Source organism: Castor canadensis, chromosome 4 (genome assembly GCF_047511655.1).
Source record: "Castor canadensis chromosome 4, mCasCan1.hap1v2, whole genome shotgun sequence".
NCBI lineage: Eukaryota > Metazoa > Chordata > Mammalia > Rodentia > Castoridae > Castor > Castor canadensis.
The window spans coordinates 10,975,344-10,990,994 of record NC_133389.1 but is presented as its reverse complement, the minus strand read 5'-3'; the positions used below and the strand labels follow the sequence as shown (position 1 = coordinate 10,990,994).

General features: G+C 37.1%; 1 protein-coding gene across 4 annotated transcripts in view; it reads right to left on the bottom strand.

Annotated features, from left to right (window-relative positions):
- Dsel (dermatan sulfate epimerase like) overlaps positions 1-15,651 on the bottom strand; it is a 306,490-nt gene that overhangs the window by 161,633 nt on the left and 129,206 nt on the right. Inside the window, exon 4 of one of the 4 annotated variants that reach the window (XR_012447000.1) lies at positions 3,693-3,854. The exons of 2 other annotated variants lie outside the window; for them this stretch is intronic. The gene's annotated coding sequence lies outside the window, so the exon portion shown is untranslated. Of the gene's footprint in view, positions 1-1,715; positions 3,855-15,651 lie in introns of those variants that run through there. One more of the 4 variants, XR_012447001.1, reaches the window with a different exon arrangement.

The window sequence follows — 15,651 nt, the reverse complement described above, 5'->3', positions numbered from 1 at the left end:
TTCTTAGGACAGCATTTGCTCTGTCCCATAGGTTCTAATAGGTTGTGTTTTTGTTTTCATTAAATTCCAGGAACTTTTTTATTTCCTCTTTTATTTCTTCTATGACCCACTGATCATTGAGCAATGTGTTGTTCAACATCCAATTATTTGCATATTTTCTGCTGCTGCTTTTGTTGTTGAGTTCTAGTTTTGGTGCATTGTGAACAGAGAGTATGCAGGGGGTTCTTTCAGTTTTGTAATATTTCGTGATGCTTTCTTTGCGCCCTAAGATATGGTTTATTTTGGAGAAAGCTCCATGGGCTGAGAAGAATGTATATTTTGCTGTTGCAGGGTGAAATATTCTCTAGACATCATTTAGGTCCATTTGATCTATGGTGTCATTTAGTTCTAAGTTTTCTTTGTTGATTTTTTTGTATGGATGACCCATCTATTGTTGATAGAGGTATATTAAAGTCTCCCATTACCACTCTGTTATAGTCTGTATAGGCTTTTAAGTCTTTGGTGTATATTTGATTAAGTGGCATGCACTAACTTTGGGGTATATAGATTGATGATTGTTAGTTCCTTTTGATGTGTTGTTCCTTTTATTAGTATGAAGTGATCATCTTTGTCTCATTTGACTAATGTACTTTGTCTGATTTAAGTATTACTACTCCTGCCTGTTCTGGGGGCCATTAGCTTCTAAATCTTTTTCCAGCCTTTCACCTTAAGACAATGATTATTTCTGACAATAAGATGGGTCTCTTGGAAACAACAGATTGTTGAATCTTCCTTTTTAATCCAGTTTTTGAAATATTTTCTTTTGATGGGACAGTTGAATACATTGACATTCAGTGTTAATATTGATGGGTATGTGGTGAATTCTGCCATTTAGTTGTTTTTATTGTTTAAGTATTTGAATGTGTGGTGTTGAATCAGTACTACTCTCTGATTACTTGCCTTTTCTTCTCCTGTTTTAATCCTTCCCATCCTCTGATGATTTTATTTGCTTTCATCTTCTGTGTGCATAGTTCCTTGTAGAATCTTTTGTAGTGCTAGCTTGGTGGTCATATTGTTTTAATTTCTGTTTATTGTGTAAGATTTTTATTCCTCCATCAATTTTGAATGATAGTTTTGCTGGGTAGAATGTCCTAAGACTGAAATAATTTTCCTCCAGTGCCTGAAATACCTCACTCCATGCCCTTCTTGCTTTTAAGGTTTTTGCTGAGAAATCTGCTGTTGTTGTTTTGATGGGTTTACTTTTATAAATTCTTTACTTTTTTTCTCTTATACCCTTCAATATTCTTTCTCTGTTCTCTGTGCTAGTTGTTTTAATGATAATATGCTGTGGGGAGGTTCCATTTTGTTCAAATCTGTTTGGTGTCTTGGATGCTTCTTTTACCTGAATGGAAAATTCTTTCTCAAGATTTAGGAAATTTTCTATTAATATTTTGGTGAATATATTACATATCCCTTCGGGTTACACCTTTTATCCTTCTTCAGTGCCTATGATTCTCAGGTTTGGTCTTTTGATGGAGTTGCTAAGTTCTTGTATATTCCTTCTACAGCTCTTGAGTTGTTTGACTAAGAGTTCTTCTGTTTTTTCTTTAATATGTATTTTATCTTTGAGCTCTGAGATTCTGTCTTCCACTTGTTCTAGTTTGCTGGAGTGTCCTTCCACTGTGGTTTTTATATAACTAAAGGACTTTTTACTTCCAGGATTTCTGGTTGGTTGATTCTTTTTTTTTTTTTTTTTTTTTTTTTAGGTTTTTCTATATCTTTGTTCAACTCCTCTTTCATATCTTGTGTTGTCTTTTTTATTTCAAATATCTCTTTTTTTATAGTCTCCTTTGTTTCACTTTGGTGTTTGATGAAGTCCTCTCTGAGATCATTTAGTTGTTTCTGTGTCTTCTCAAGTTTTTTATTTGTGGTGTCTTGGAATTTTTTATGTGCATTTGTACTTTCTGATTAACAGTGTCTTGTAGCTTCTCTATGAGTTTCTCAGTGATCACTCCCATGATTTCCTCTTTGAGAGATTTTTTTGTGGACATCACTGAGCTTATTAGTGACATTTATCACTGTTTTTTAAGGGTCAGGAGCTGGGCATTCATTTTCTTCACTTTCTATTAAATCTGCTACTGAATTTTTTTTTTTTTTTTGAGGAGTGTAGTTTACTTGACTTCTTCTCTTCATTGTTCTAATTGGTGCTGTGAAACTATCTTCCTGGTTGACTAGTTCATGGTTTAAATTGCCTGTTTTCTTTCCCTTGATTTAATTTTTGTATAGTGACTGGCTTATTTGTTAGCTAGGTTGATGTGCTATTTCTGTCCTTGGGCTGGAGATATAATTAGCAATAACAAATTCACAGGTTCAGTGCCAGACCAGTTGTTTACATATTGTGTAGATAATTCCTTGGTGATAATATCTATAAAAAGTGGGAGTTGAGGGTGGGTAATGGCTGTTTGGCTAGAGATACAAACTTGGGTAATTGGTAAAGGTGGTGCAGAAAGAGTAGGGTTGTGATGGGTTAGAAAGAGTTATGGGGTCAGCTGGGTTTTGTTCTCCTTTTGTGTGTTTGGGTATATTTCCACTGTTGTAATTGAGAGTGCTTATGTCAGTGATTGCAGGGGTTTCAGAGTGTGTACAGTTGGTACAGTAGGCTAGTCAGTGGGTTGTGAATGTGCAGGATAGAGGGGTAGTGTGGTGACAGGTTGGGAACAATAGGAAGGGGAGGTGAAGACAGAGAGAGAGTGTATGAGAAGGAGCAGAAAGAGTAGTTGGGGGGAGAGGAATGGATTGTAGCACAAGAAAAGGAACAAAAGTGAAGGGGGTAAGAGCACAGATAAGAAAATAGTAATGGTAAAGTTAATAATACAAAAAAAAAAAAGGTACAACAACAACAAAAAGTTCAGTCTGCTTGGAAAAAGTTCTAGGCTTAATCCTTTGGTGCCCAATCCGGGAATTGGTACTTGGTATTCTAGGTTTTGTGGGAAGAGTGCTGTCCCTCTTGTCAGACAGTTTTGGGGGGGAGATATTGGAAGATTTATTTTTCTGCTTTCCTTGATCTTATGGGCTATCCGTTACAAGCAGGAGCTCTGAAGTAGTCTTACAAGATGACTGACTTGTAAGCAGTATTTGGTTCCTTCTGTCCACAGGACAGGTTGTAATTGGGTACTTGAGGTAACTCACTACCAGTTTGGGCAAGATGGTCCAACCTGTTTTTGTTTTCACCAGGTGGCAGCTGGGTTGCCCTACCCTGCAACTTTGTCTGTAGAACTCTTTCCAGCAAGGTCTGGCAATTCAGTTTTGAATACTGTCCTCAGTCCCGTGAGACCAGCTCAGTGAACCACCACACCCTTGCTTTGGGAGGTTGTTTGTTACTCTACCCCTGCCCTCAGCCTTTGTGCCTCACCTTGCATCTTCTCACTGATAGTTTGGCTCCTCTGGGAGATTGGTTTGCTGCCCCACCACAACTCTTAGGTGTTGTTCCTTGTCCTTCCTTAGTTTCTCTGAGAGTTTGGCTCTTTGCCACACCCCCTTCTCCAAGGCTGGTTCAGCGTTCCACCCCATCCCTACTGTCAGTGGTAGATTACAATTTACTGTTTATGCTTTTCAGTGTTATTCAGGGTGGAGTTCAATCTGTCCAAGGGCTGCACTGGATGTGCATTCTCAGGGGATGGGTAGGAGGGTTGCATGTGGTGCATGTTGCTCACCTGTTGGGTCTGCAGATTTATGCAGGCAGCTTTGAAACCTGCCAATGGGGAGAAATGGTGTGCTGCTTTTCTCAAGGCAGACGTTTACTGGAACTGGGTTCAGCACAGCAGGGTGCTCATAGGCTTTCCACAGGTTAGCGATCCAGTATGTCCCAGGGTCTTCTGCTTTTGAAAAACACAAATAAATAAAAAAGAACAGAAAAGGAGAAATACCCAGGGTTTTTTTTCCCCCCAGGGCAGACATGCCTTGTTGACTGTGCCATGCCAAGGTTCTCCCAGCTATTAGGTGCAATTAAAAGCTGCTTTAAACATTAGTACTTGAATTTTATGTGCAACTAATTTTTTGGCAGTTATTGTTTTCAGCTAGAAACAATCAGAATTACCCATGTGCACCACTCACATCTTGAACTGGTCTGTGGAGTCACAGAGCTCAGTAATTCTGATTCCCTATCCTGTCTTCCATCTTGGATCCCTCCTGAGTTACTTTCAGATATTTATTTGTAGAGACCAGAAATTTTTAAAATACACTATTAAGAAGACATTTTGAAACATACTAGATAATATCAGAAATAATTTGAAAAAGGGCAATCTAAATTACTCGGCAAATTTATCTTGATAGGGTTTTTCTAACATTTTTTCACAATAACTTAAACAATACAACATGTTGAACACAAAAGAGAGTGAATTTGGTGAAATTCACCAATATTCTTCCTATATTTTAGAAGAGGTTAATTTCAGCATGTTTGCTGTTCTTAAAAATCATAACCAATTTTCTGCCTGGAAATGTTCTTTGCATGGCAGTCATAGGCAGGGATGGACAAGATGTGGCCCAGACTCCTTGCCTACCTCCTGGAAACCCCAATGTGCACTATTGCTACTCCTTCTCATCCATTCCTTAGTCAATATCTGCTAGCAAGCCTCTCTGACCTCAGGAGGAAATCTCCGGGTTTTTCACCAGGACCATAAACTGTTGAGTGCCCTTGATACAGAGATAATCTTTGGCATGTATCATCTTAGACAGAGCCACCATGGGGAGGTCTTGCTGGAGTCCGCATATATCAAGGTAAACCTGTCAAATGGGAAGCAAGTTGTTTGGTCTGACCCACTTTACTCCCTTCCCTGGCCAAAAAGGACAACCACATGGAGCTACCATGAGGACTAGAGAGGAAACTTCCCACAATGGTGGTAAACACAAGAGTAGAGACTCCGAGGACATTCAGGGACTCATAGGAAGGAAAAGTGGGAAAATTCAGAGTAAAGGCAGGCCTGGAGAACTTAGGAATCAAAAAGAAGAGGCAGTCAGAGCAGGAGTGTGCAATTTGGGGGTAAAAAGCAGCTAGCCACCCACGTAGCTGGGCTGGGCAAGCAACTCCAATGAAGGAACTAGAAAGAAAGTATGGAGCTGCTTGTGCTGCTGGAATAGCCCCAACAAGAGACAGAGAGCAAACAGTTGTGGACAGAACATTAATTGGACTTTCTTTGGAAATGTTTATGTCTCTATGTTCATACACACATGTGTGCATGCCACACAAGTGTACATAATAGAGGAGGAAAAGGACACACGAAGATTAACAGTGACCACCTCTAGAGGGAGACTGCGTATACTGCCTGAGATTTATACTTTTATAACATTTGAATTAATTTATATAATGTGTATATACTACTCTTCTAAATCTAAAACCTACCAGGACAAGCAGAAAAAAGAAATGCTCCTTTACTTATAAACATGTTCTGTGAAGATATAACTGCAATCCGTTTTGTTTTTCTATTCAACCATATTACTACATTGCCTAATAGAATTTAATACTGCTATATACTAAAGTTATAAATATGTTCTAGACAATGCTGAAGAAATTCTAGAATGCCGTAAGGAGTAGTGTAAACTAAAAACCATTTAGAAAATATGTAGAACTATGTAACTGGATACAAAAAGCATATATGCATACACATATATAGACACATACATCAGCATATGCTTGGTGCAACTATAAACCAATGTGCAACTCTAAACCAATGAAATAAGGGGAACACCGAAGAACATCTAATTTCTCTGATTGGTTAAAGGACTACCCTGAAGGAAAATAGCTAGCACTGACTGTACATCTTTCTGGTGTGTGCTGGGCTTTTTGCAGATTGCTATAGTCTGTTATTAAGGGTTCCCACTCCTTATGCATATTAGTGCAAAGAAATTTATTTGCAAATAGAGATCACTAATCAAACCAACTGAGAGTGATTGGTCTCTGAATGAGTGAGAGTTTAGTAGCTGGGGCCTTCCACTACGTTTACCTGTTTGCTTACTCACAGCTGCCATTTTGCTTGTCAAAGAAAGTAAGGAAATGGAAGCATACAAGGTACATGGTGATTTGTGCCACTTGTCCTGTGTATGAATGTTATTTATATGTCCACATGAAGATTCTTATTTTAACCTTAATATAGTTTGAGTCATTTGTTGACTTGTTGAAGGAATTTTACTTACGTGTTTTTACACATTTGACCAAGTGTTGCTCTTTGTTTGCTAAGTATTAAGATAAAAAGAAACTCTACAATTTATATGCAGTTATAATTATATAAGTAAAGTGGATACTGAGCTACACAATGATCAAAACAACAAAGTTATTATCTGACTACAAAACTATCAAATTTTTTGTCCATCTGACAATATTCCCATAGCTTGTGTGTTTTTATACTACTTGAGTTTCCAAAGTTCTACATAAAGATGATAAATAACTTTACTTACACTATTGTATCAGAATTGTCTTATTCTTATTCACATCCCTATTTAATGCATCTCAGAGATAGCCAGTGACGAATTATGCTACTAAATTTAGAAATCATGAAAGTGAAAAGCGTCATGAATGCTTTTGTTTATCTACATATATGAGCTATAAAAAGTAAATGAGAAAATGACCTGATTTAAAAAGTCAATAATTATTTTATTTGAGTTGAATAAAATTTTGAAGGACAAAGAAAACAATAAGCCACAAATTATTTTGGGAGGTAATGGGCTGAAAAACAAGAGACCATGAATCAAAACTAAAGCTAACACAAGATAGTAGACCAAGGGAGTTCATGAAAAATGTCTTCAGCAGAGGGTGGTTACTGTGTGTAACGCCAAGGTATTAGCAACAAGAAAATTAGTATAAAATCTTATCACTGTTCTTCACAGAGAAAGACTTAATTGCGCAACAGTCTTTAACCCTCAAACATGTAGGTGCAAGCAGAAAGGAAAAACGGGAGATTTTTAAGTTAAAAAATCTAGTACACACTTCAAGTCACTTCAAATGAGTGACCAAATTATTCTTTGTATGAGGACTCCTGAGTTATGTAGAGAATGGTGGTTGTGAATATGAGAATACTATTGTAATTGAGAACCATTTGGAGACCAAAGTACTAACAGAGACTATTTTCCACTAGCAGAGGTTCAGGATAGCAGTAGAAACTGTGAGAGATTCTGAAAGACTCTGGTATCTACTGCACCCAGCATCTCTCTAGGAGATCCCCAATTTTGCCAATAATTTTTTTTGTTTTCATTTTTCTTTGTTTTAATTGATGAAAATTATACATATTTATGGTACTTTAGCCATTCAACAATGTACACATATATAAAAATTAATCAATTATCAATTTAAATTTTGGTTATTTATCATAGTTCCAAATTAATCTACAGATAACTTCAAAGTGATATATTACCTAAAGATAACAGTAATAGTGAAATTTTCAGGAATAAAGAAGAGTCATGTGGAAACCAAATATAAGAGAAACAAAATTTAAAGGGATTGTTCAGTACCCATGCTAAATATGTGTTGGATATGAGGATTTGTGGAGGTCCTGGGAAGCAAGAGATGATACAAAAAGTATTGAAATATGATAAAATATCTATAAGAGTGTTGAGATTTCTGATAATAGCAGTTTCAGAATTCAGAAAAGACTTTCTACATTGATCAGGTTTTAAGGTTTGTTGCAAAGATAGTAAAATATCTTTGTAAGGAGACCCTCCCCTGAGCCTTACTTTCCCAGAAATAAGGTGAAGACAAAAAATCCTGTTAGCTAAGTCACAGGAGAATTACTGCTTCCTCTATTCCATGGGAATCCTGGAACTCATTCCAGGCGCTCATTCCGAACGCCAAAATATGACTGATGGATGGAAATTCCAGTTAGAATCACTCTTCCAGACAATGGGAACCTGCATAGTCATGACTACCCTTATCTGGCCAGATGTCCATGCTAAAGGAGCATGTTGGGCTAGAACTCCAACATGTGTTTATCTGCTCTGATCTGAATCATGGTTGTTCAGAGTAATGGGACATTTTTGAGTATAAAAAGTAGGCAGAGACCATGGTGGATATGTTCATTGTTTTTGCCACAATAATCATTCCAATATAAATGTGATTCTTATAACACCATGTTGCATACTTTAAATATATACAATAATTTTTAAAGAAAAATCCAAAGATAGAGTGACATACAAGAAGGATGACAGGCCTGGGGTGTTACCCTGAACCAATTAAATGACAAAATCTCATTATTTTAATAGAGTACATTTTGAGTATGCTACACTCCTTACTCAGACATAATAGTCATAGAAACAAAATTGCCAGTCTGTGGGAAAAGAAAAATTCCATTGGATAATGTAGTTCTTCTAATGGAATGTTTCTTCAAAGAGAGTTCATTTATTTAATAATTATTAATGCACAGCTAATAATTAATAATTATTGATATGTGGTGGTCTGGTTCTCATATAGGCACTTAAAACATGATGGGTTATTGATAAATATAAGACTGGTGCTTGAAGGTAGGATAACAAAGTTTAGAAGAGTGGCAGTTTCCATCATAATGGACAACTATTAAAAATTACATTATTGTAGTTTCATTTATTTATATTTTACTACTAATTTGTTGGGAGAGGTCAATTTACTTAGAGTTTGGTGGATTCTATTTTTAAGAGAAGTCATGAAAAAAGCACAGTTTTGAAGAAAAGGATTATAAGAAACTGACTACAGGACTGAAGGAAGTGAAAATATTTAGTTATAAAAGAGAAACTACTGTGGAATACAGTGGCAGCCTTAGCAATGTGCATAGGTCGGCTAGACAGGAAGTTGATTCTGTGTTGCTTTAGAGGACACAGAGAGGGAATTTGGGAATAAGTTGCAAGAAACCATATTTTATGTGAAAATATTTTCTAATAATTGGTATTAACAAAAAGGGGACATTACTGGAATGTTTCAGTAGAGGCACAGAAACTGTATTCTGGAATTAGGGTGAGAGTCCATTTATGAGAAGACTCAACATTGAAGAGCATAGGAGCTAGAGTCAGACCATGGCTTAAATATCAAACGGACCCCCTACTACTTTCCTCTTGAAGAATTTACTGTCCTCTCCAAGCTTCAGTTTAGTCATCTATACAGATGGATGACAATGTCTGTTCGAGGAGTTGTGTAGACAGGTAATAATGTAACACGCTAAGAAAGCTTATGACAATGTACAGCATGTGAAAAGATTTACTGTTCTATCATTTTGAATATTACAATGGTGTAAAAATGAATATGCACAAAGTATGGATTTATCTGCATTTTAATAACTATAACTCCTATCATATCCATAATTTACAGCTACATATGTATTATTTGTAATGATAATATTAAATAAAAATAACTTTAGGGGATCTATTGGAAAAAGATTGGTTTCAAAGAATAAATTTCATTATAATTAAAATATTCCGTGTAGAGTAGGGTGTATTGTACCTTCTTCATTGTTTTTCTCATTTTTTATATATCTACTGATCCTCTTCTGTTCAGGGGCCTATGTTTGTCTAACATGGCCACCCTGATTCCTGTGTGGACTCAGATGCTTTTCTGATAGTCAGTGGCCTAACACACCAGGATTCTGCCCAGCATTGTTACACTTGTGTGGGTTTTCTCCTTCTGGAAACAATTAGTTAAATCATACAGCCACAATGATTTTTTCTTCATTTGTTCAGGTTGTACTGACTTCCCTTCACACACTGTGAAAGCAGTACCTTTGCTGGAAGTGTATCCTCATCTTTTCTACTAACAAGTAGTCATCATTTATTTTTTTCTGCTAGTACTATGATATTTCTTTGACCTTATTTGTTCTTATATTTATAGAAATATTAGGATATAGTACCTTAAGTTCCAAGAAGAACCACCCATTTCTTATGTTAGTGGTCACTTCATATATAGTATTATTGAAAAATGACCATAATTAGAAGCCATTAAGTAGCTATAAAATGCTATAAAACAATTGTATAGATTAATGGATTCTATTTAAATATCATGTTTTGTTTTGTTTGTATCTCAAATATACTCTGCAATGAAAGAGAAAATGTAAAATATCTGGAGAGGACTCTGACTGAAAGTGAAATTATCCCATAAACTGTGAAGTGTTACTTAAAATAGAATGAAAGAGAGAAGGTAAATCTCTGGAGAGGACTCTGACTCAAAGTGGGATCATCCCATAAACTGTTAAGTATCACTTAAGATAGATTGAGGTTTTCACCGTTATATTTTATTTGTTAACTTAAGAATGGAATTAAGCCATGAATCTCACTGCCAGAAATGTTCATATCAGTTTCAAAACATTAGATAATTCCTGACCCTGCTCCCCCAATTACAAGATCTATGGTTTATGCTGCTTATTTAAGCTATCCTTCAATTATTTGTACTTGTGACATGCCTTAGTAAATACTTTAAAAATAATCTAATAACAGTAAAGACTAAAAGTTAGCTAGCTAAGAGGAGGAGAAATATTTAACTGTCTGAAAAATCTCTCAAAGTCTGTTCTTACAGTATATACAAGATATAACTAGTATTTTATATATTGACTAATGGTATTATGCAGAGATACATTCATTCATCAAATTTGTTCAGTATTTTTAGCTTGAAAGAATGTTGAACTTTATCAAATGCCTGTTCTGTATCTTTTGAGATGGTCATATGTTTTTTGTCCTTCATTCTGTTAATATGGTATGTCATGTTTACTGATTTGTGTATACTGAAGCATTCTTGTTTTCTTGGAATATCCAACTGATCATAGTGAATAATATTTACAATGTACTGGCAGATTAAGTTTGCTAGCATTTTGTTAAGCATCTATGCTCATCAAGGATAATGGCGTGTGGTTTTCATCCATGTGTGTTTGTGTGTGTGTGTGTGTGTGTCCTTGTCTGATTTTAGAATTAGGATAATGCCAAAATGTCAAGCCTTACTTTCTTTTAGATTCCATTTGTATGGAATATCTTCACTTCCAGGTGAGGTATTTTCTGAGAGATGGAGTTCTATGCAAGCAACATTTAATTAGATCTAGTTTATGATCTATTCAGTCATTCTACATCTTCTGACTGGAGATTATGATTTATTTACTTTCAAGGCAATTACTGATACATAACATCTTATTACAGCCATTTTGTAACTTGCTCTCGTTCCCCTTACCTTTTTTGTGTTCAAGCAATTCACATTTTCAGTATGTTTTGAATGTGTTTCTCCTATTTCTCTACAATAAATTTTTGCTTTGTGGTTACCTTGAGACTTACAAAAACTTACTTTGATTGTAACATACTGTTTTGAAATGGTAGCAACTTAAGATGATAGTAACAATAAAACTAAAAAACAAAATATAAAATATAGCAATAAAAACAGTATACTTGCATTTCATTCTTACATTCATTTCAAATTTTTTGATGTCTCATTTTACAACTTTCTAAATTTTCTCTCTTAATATATTAATGTAATTGGCATTGTGTTATTCTAATCTTCATACTAAAGATGTGAATGGTTTAGATAACATATTTATGTTAGAATATTCTGAATTTGTATAGTTTTACCAAAGATTTTTACACTTTATTACATTTGCCAAAGAGTTTTATATCTATTTTTACCAAAGTGTTTTATACCTTCTAATGTTTTCTTCTTATTCATTAATGTCTTTTTTTTTAGTTTGAAGCAATCTCTTTAGCATTTCTTGTAGGACAGTTCTAGTAAAGACATATTCTCTCAGCTTTTGTGCATGCATGCGTGTGTTTATCTCGTCTTCATTTTTATTGTGAAAATATCATGCCACTCTCTTCTGGCCTGTATGTTTTCTGTTGAGATGTTCACTGTCAGACACATTGAGACATCCCAATCTGTTACTTCTTGTCTGTTAGTTCCTTGAAAATCTCTTTCACCTGGGAGAGCTCCATTATCATATGTCTTAAAGTCTACATATTTGAGTTAAATATGGCTGATACCTTTCACACTCTGGCACATGGATATTTTTATTCTTCTTAGGTTTGATAAATTTTCTGTTACTATCTCTTTGAATGAGGGTTCTTCCCCTTTGGCATTCTCAAACTCCTGCTGTAGTCCAATAATCTGAATATTTGCTCTTTTTTAGGAATTTTATTAGTATGTATTAGTCATACAAAGGAATTTCATTGTGATAGCTCCATATATGCTTACAATGTTCTTTGATCAAATTTACCCCTAAATGTTTGCTCTTCTAATCTTGCCCCAACATTCCAGGAAGCTGTCTTTATTCCTCTTCATTATTGTTTCTCCTCTGCCTTTGTTTTCAGATGACCTGTCCTTGAGGTCACCAGTTCTCTCTTCCATTTGATCTAACTGGTTACTGATATTTTCTCCCATATTTTTAAGTTTGCCTACTGTATATTTCATCTAACATATTTCCTTTTTTTCAACTTGCTTTCCTTTTTTCCGTTACAGTTTTTCTGTTAGAGTATTAAATTGTTTCTCTTTTTTTTTTACTTGAAGTTTATTGAGTTTTCTTAAAAAAACTCTTTTACATTCTCTATCTGAGAGTTTTTCTGTACTTATTACTCCTCATTGATATGTGGCACCCATGGTTATGGTTTCTAAAAGTTCTTTATGCTTTTGGGTATGCAATGTAACTGGGCCTTGAAAGAGAAAATATTACTCCAAATTTCATAATCTGGCTGTTTTTGTGCCTTTCTTGCCCTAAATTCTAAGCAGTTGCGTATTTCTAGAGCTTATGGCAAGTTCTGCTACATTATCACCAGATGCCACCCTAGCACCAGGTTTGCTGTTAGTCTGTGTAGGGTGCTTTCACTGTTTAAGCACTAGAAGGCGGTCCATGTCCAAGCATGTCCAGATTTTGCATTGGTGTGCTGTTCAGAAAAAAAACGGGGGATTGGAGGAGCTGGCACCAGTCTATCCTCACAAGCATCTTCTTGTAACCAGGATAGGTTCAGACGCCTCATCAATAGCCACTGGCCTTTAGTTGGACATTGTAGGATTCTTCTTGGGTCTAGGCAAAACCACCGGAGGGGCCAGCTGCAGGATCCAATATTCTGCCTATGACCACTGAGCCCACAATTCTGTCACACCATGAGCATGACACTGGCGTAGGACTAATGCCCACACTGCTATGAATTGCTTACTGTTGAGGTAGACTTGTTGCCAGAAACTGCAGCAACCAGCCACAGATGATGCTGGTGGGAGCAGACGTCCAGCAAACTGGAATTGGTACAGGAGCAATGGGCTCTTCCCATGGACATTATTCTGGGAATGGGGGCCATTAGGAACCATCCAGTGTTAAGTTTAACCCACTAGCCTGACACTGAGTTCAAAGAGTGAGTCCTGTGCTTACTGCCCTGGTCTACCTCCAGTGAAAGGTGTTTTGGTCCACGGTGTAGTGTCTGAGATTGTAGTACTCTGAGTGAAGGAACTCCTTTGACCATCTTTGCTGATTCTGAATTGGGCTGAACCTGAGTCTTACAGTCACAGGAGCCTAAATAATGTGGAGATGGAAGAACAGAGAATGAGAACAGGCCCACTCTACAGCTGGCAATTATGGAAGTGAAAAATTAGATCTATTCCACTGGTCCAGATCCCCTCCTGATGCCAGTGCGAGTCTAGAGGATCCATCTGTGAGCTGTAAGTTTTTCTGTCTGGTTTGAAGGTCTCATTGGTGTCACTGAGGAAGGTCACTGAGCTGTAAGAAAAAGTATTTTTCTAGTGTTGATCCCTGGTCTCCGTTTAGAGGAGCTTCGCAATCCACTCTGCCAAGTTTGAGAAAGAGTTGGTAGAGGCAGTAAGCTGCCTGGGTAATGTAATTCCAGTGGCTCCTCAGGCATTGGCTTTATGGTAAAAGTCATAGGTCTTTACCAAGCCCTGGCTTTCAGTGTGACAGGCCTGGTACTGGTTTTCAGTCCAGAGTCTGACCTTAATTCCTCTCTCTTCCTCAAGCAGGAGACATCTTTCTTTCTAGTGGGCTATCTGGAGTTGAGGAGTGGTGATGTGAACAACTCCTTCCTTCCTGCCTATTACATATCTTATCTTTTTGCTGTACTAAAACCAGTATCTCTGGCTTGTCAGCTGTCTTCCTTAGCTCTTGGGAAGATGGTTTGGTTCATGAATAACTATTCACATGGATGTGTCTGTAGGGAGAACATCCTATATCATATTAGTGATATAGGAGCTCCAAATTGGAGAAAGGCCACTATGTAACACAAACACTTCAATATAAAATGCTGCCATTTAGGGACTTGGAGTTTTGTAAGTCCTTTATCTATGTGCCTGAAGTTTTGTTCTTGACTCTATCCACAAGCTGTTTATGGGGTTTATCCAAATACCTGAATGATGACCAGGTAAAAGAGCTGCTGATATCTTTGCAGCCTCTCAAACCTCCAACCTGATCAAGGAGAGTGTTATGGATCCTCCAAGGGCTAGAGCTACTGTTAATGCTTAGACATCAACTGCATCTCTGAAGCTATTATAGGGCTGACTAGCAAGTGGAAGATTAGAAGCTGCTAATTCAGAGGACAAAGATGGAAGCCAAGAAAACCATATCAAAACCATCAGTCAATTCACTAACTTCCAGTGCTGAGCCACCATGATGAACAGTGGGGTGCAGATGAGTAACCACCCAACTGAGGTCATGCTCCTTGTGAGCATGGTGCTGACCAGAAGCTACTGAATGGTGAGGAGCAGGTGCAGATCAGGGAGGACACTGCAGACAAGTGCAACAAGTGAGGGCATGTCATGTCCATCCAAATCCCCCAGTCTCTAGGTACCTGCTGCAGACGATCTTTGTGTTCACCTGTTTGACTGCCAGAAAGCCATGCACAAGATTCCCATACAAGTTCACCAACAGAGTGGTTGTCACAGAATATTGTGGTCGCACCTCTTACCACTATTTGAATTTTTGCTAGAGGCCCAGGGAAAAGGCTGGGCAGGGCTGGCTACTCCTTCCACATCTACCATCCCTATTTTTCACTGGCTAAAGACAAAAGGCATAGGGGTGGCAAGTGAAATGGCATCTGATAAGTTTGGAGGTGGCAAGTGGAGGAATCAGGCAGAGAGAGGACTGGAGCGGTGTGCACAGATACCCGCACAGAGACACATACTCCCACAGACAAGAGGGAAGGAGCAGGGCAGGAATGAAGTACACCTCCTACATCCCCTCTCAAATCAGCCTCTCCTCCCTTACCACCCAATTTGACTTCCTTCCCCACAGCAAAAACATTTGCTTATATTTTATGACCAAACCTTTTGAATGTTATTGTCTACCCTCAGTGCCCCACTCTCTCCCTTTCTAGAACCTCAGCTCCTGTCCTCTGGCCTGTAGTCCTCCGTGGTCTATGACCTAGTATCTTATTTAGTACATTCTCACCTCTTTCCTCTTCTCTAATCTGCTCCCAATCTCCAAACTTGTAGCTCCTGTTTCTATCCTATTCTTGGTGGCAGTTTCATATTTGGTCATAAAACACATGTTTGTATTTTACCTTAAAAAATTACCCTTTCTTATTAAAAATGACTTTTTCTTGTAATAACTACTGGGAGACTTTCTCCTGTAGTGACCATTAATTTTCTGTGAAATAATTGTTATCAATTGTCTACACTAAGAAATCCTTACTTTTATATTTTGAATTTTAGGGAGATTCTATAAGCAAATAATTGCTTCTTAGTTTAATTTGAGAATT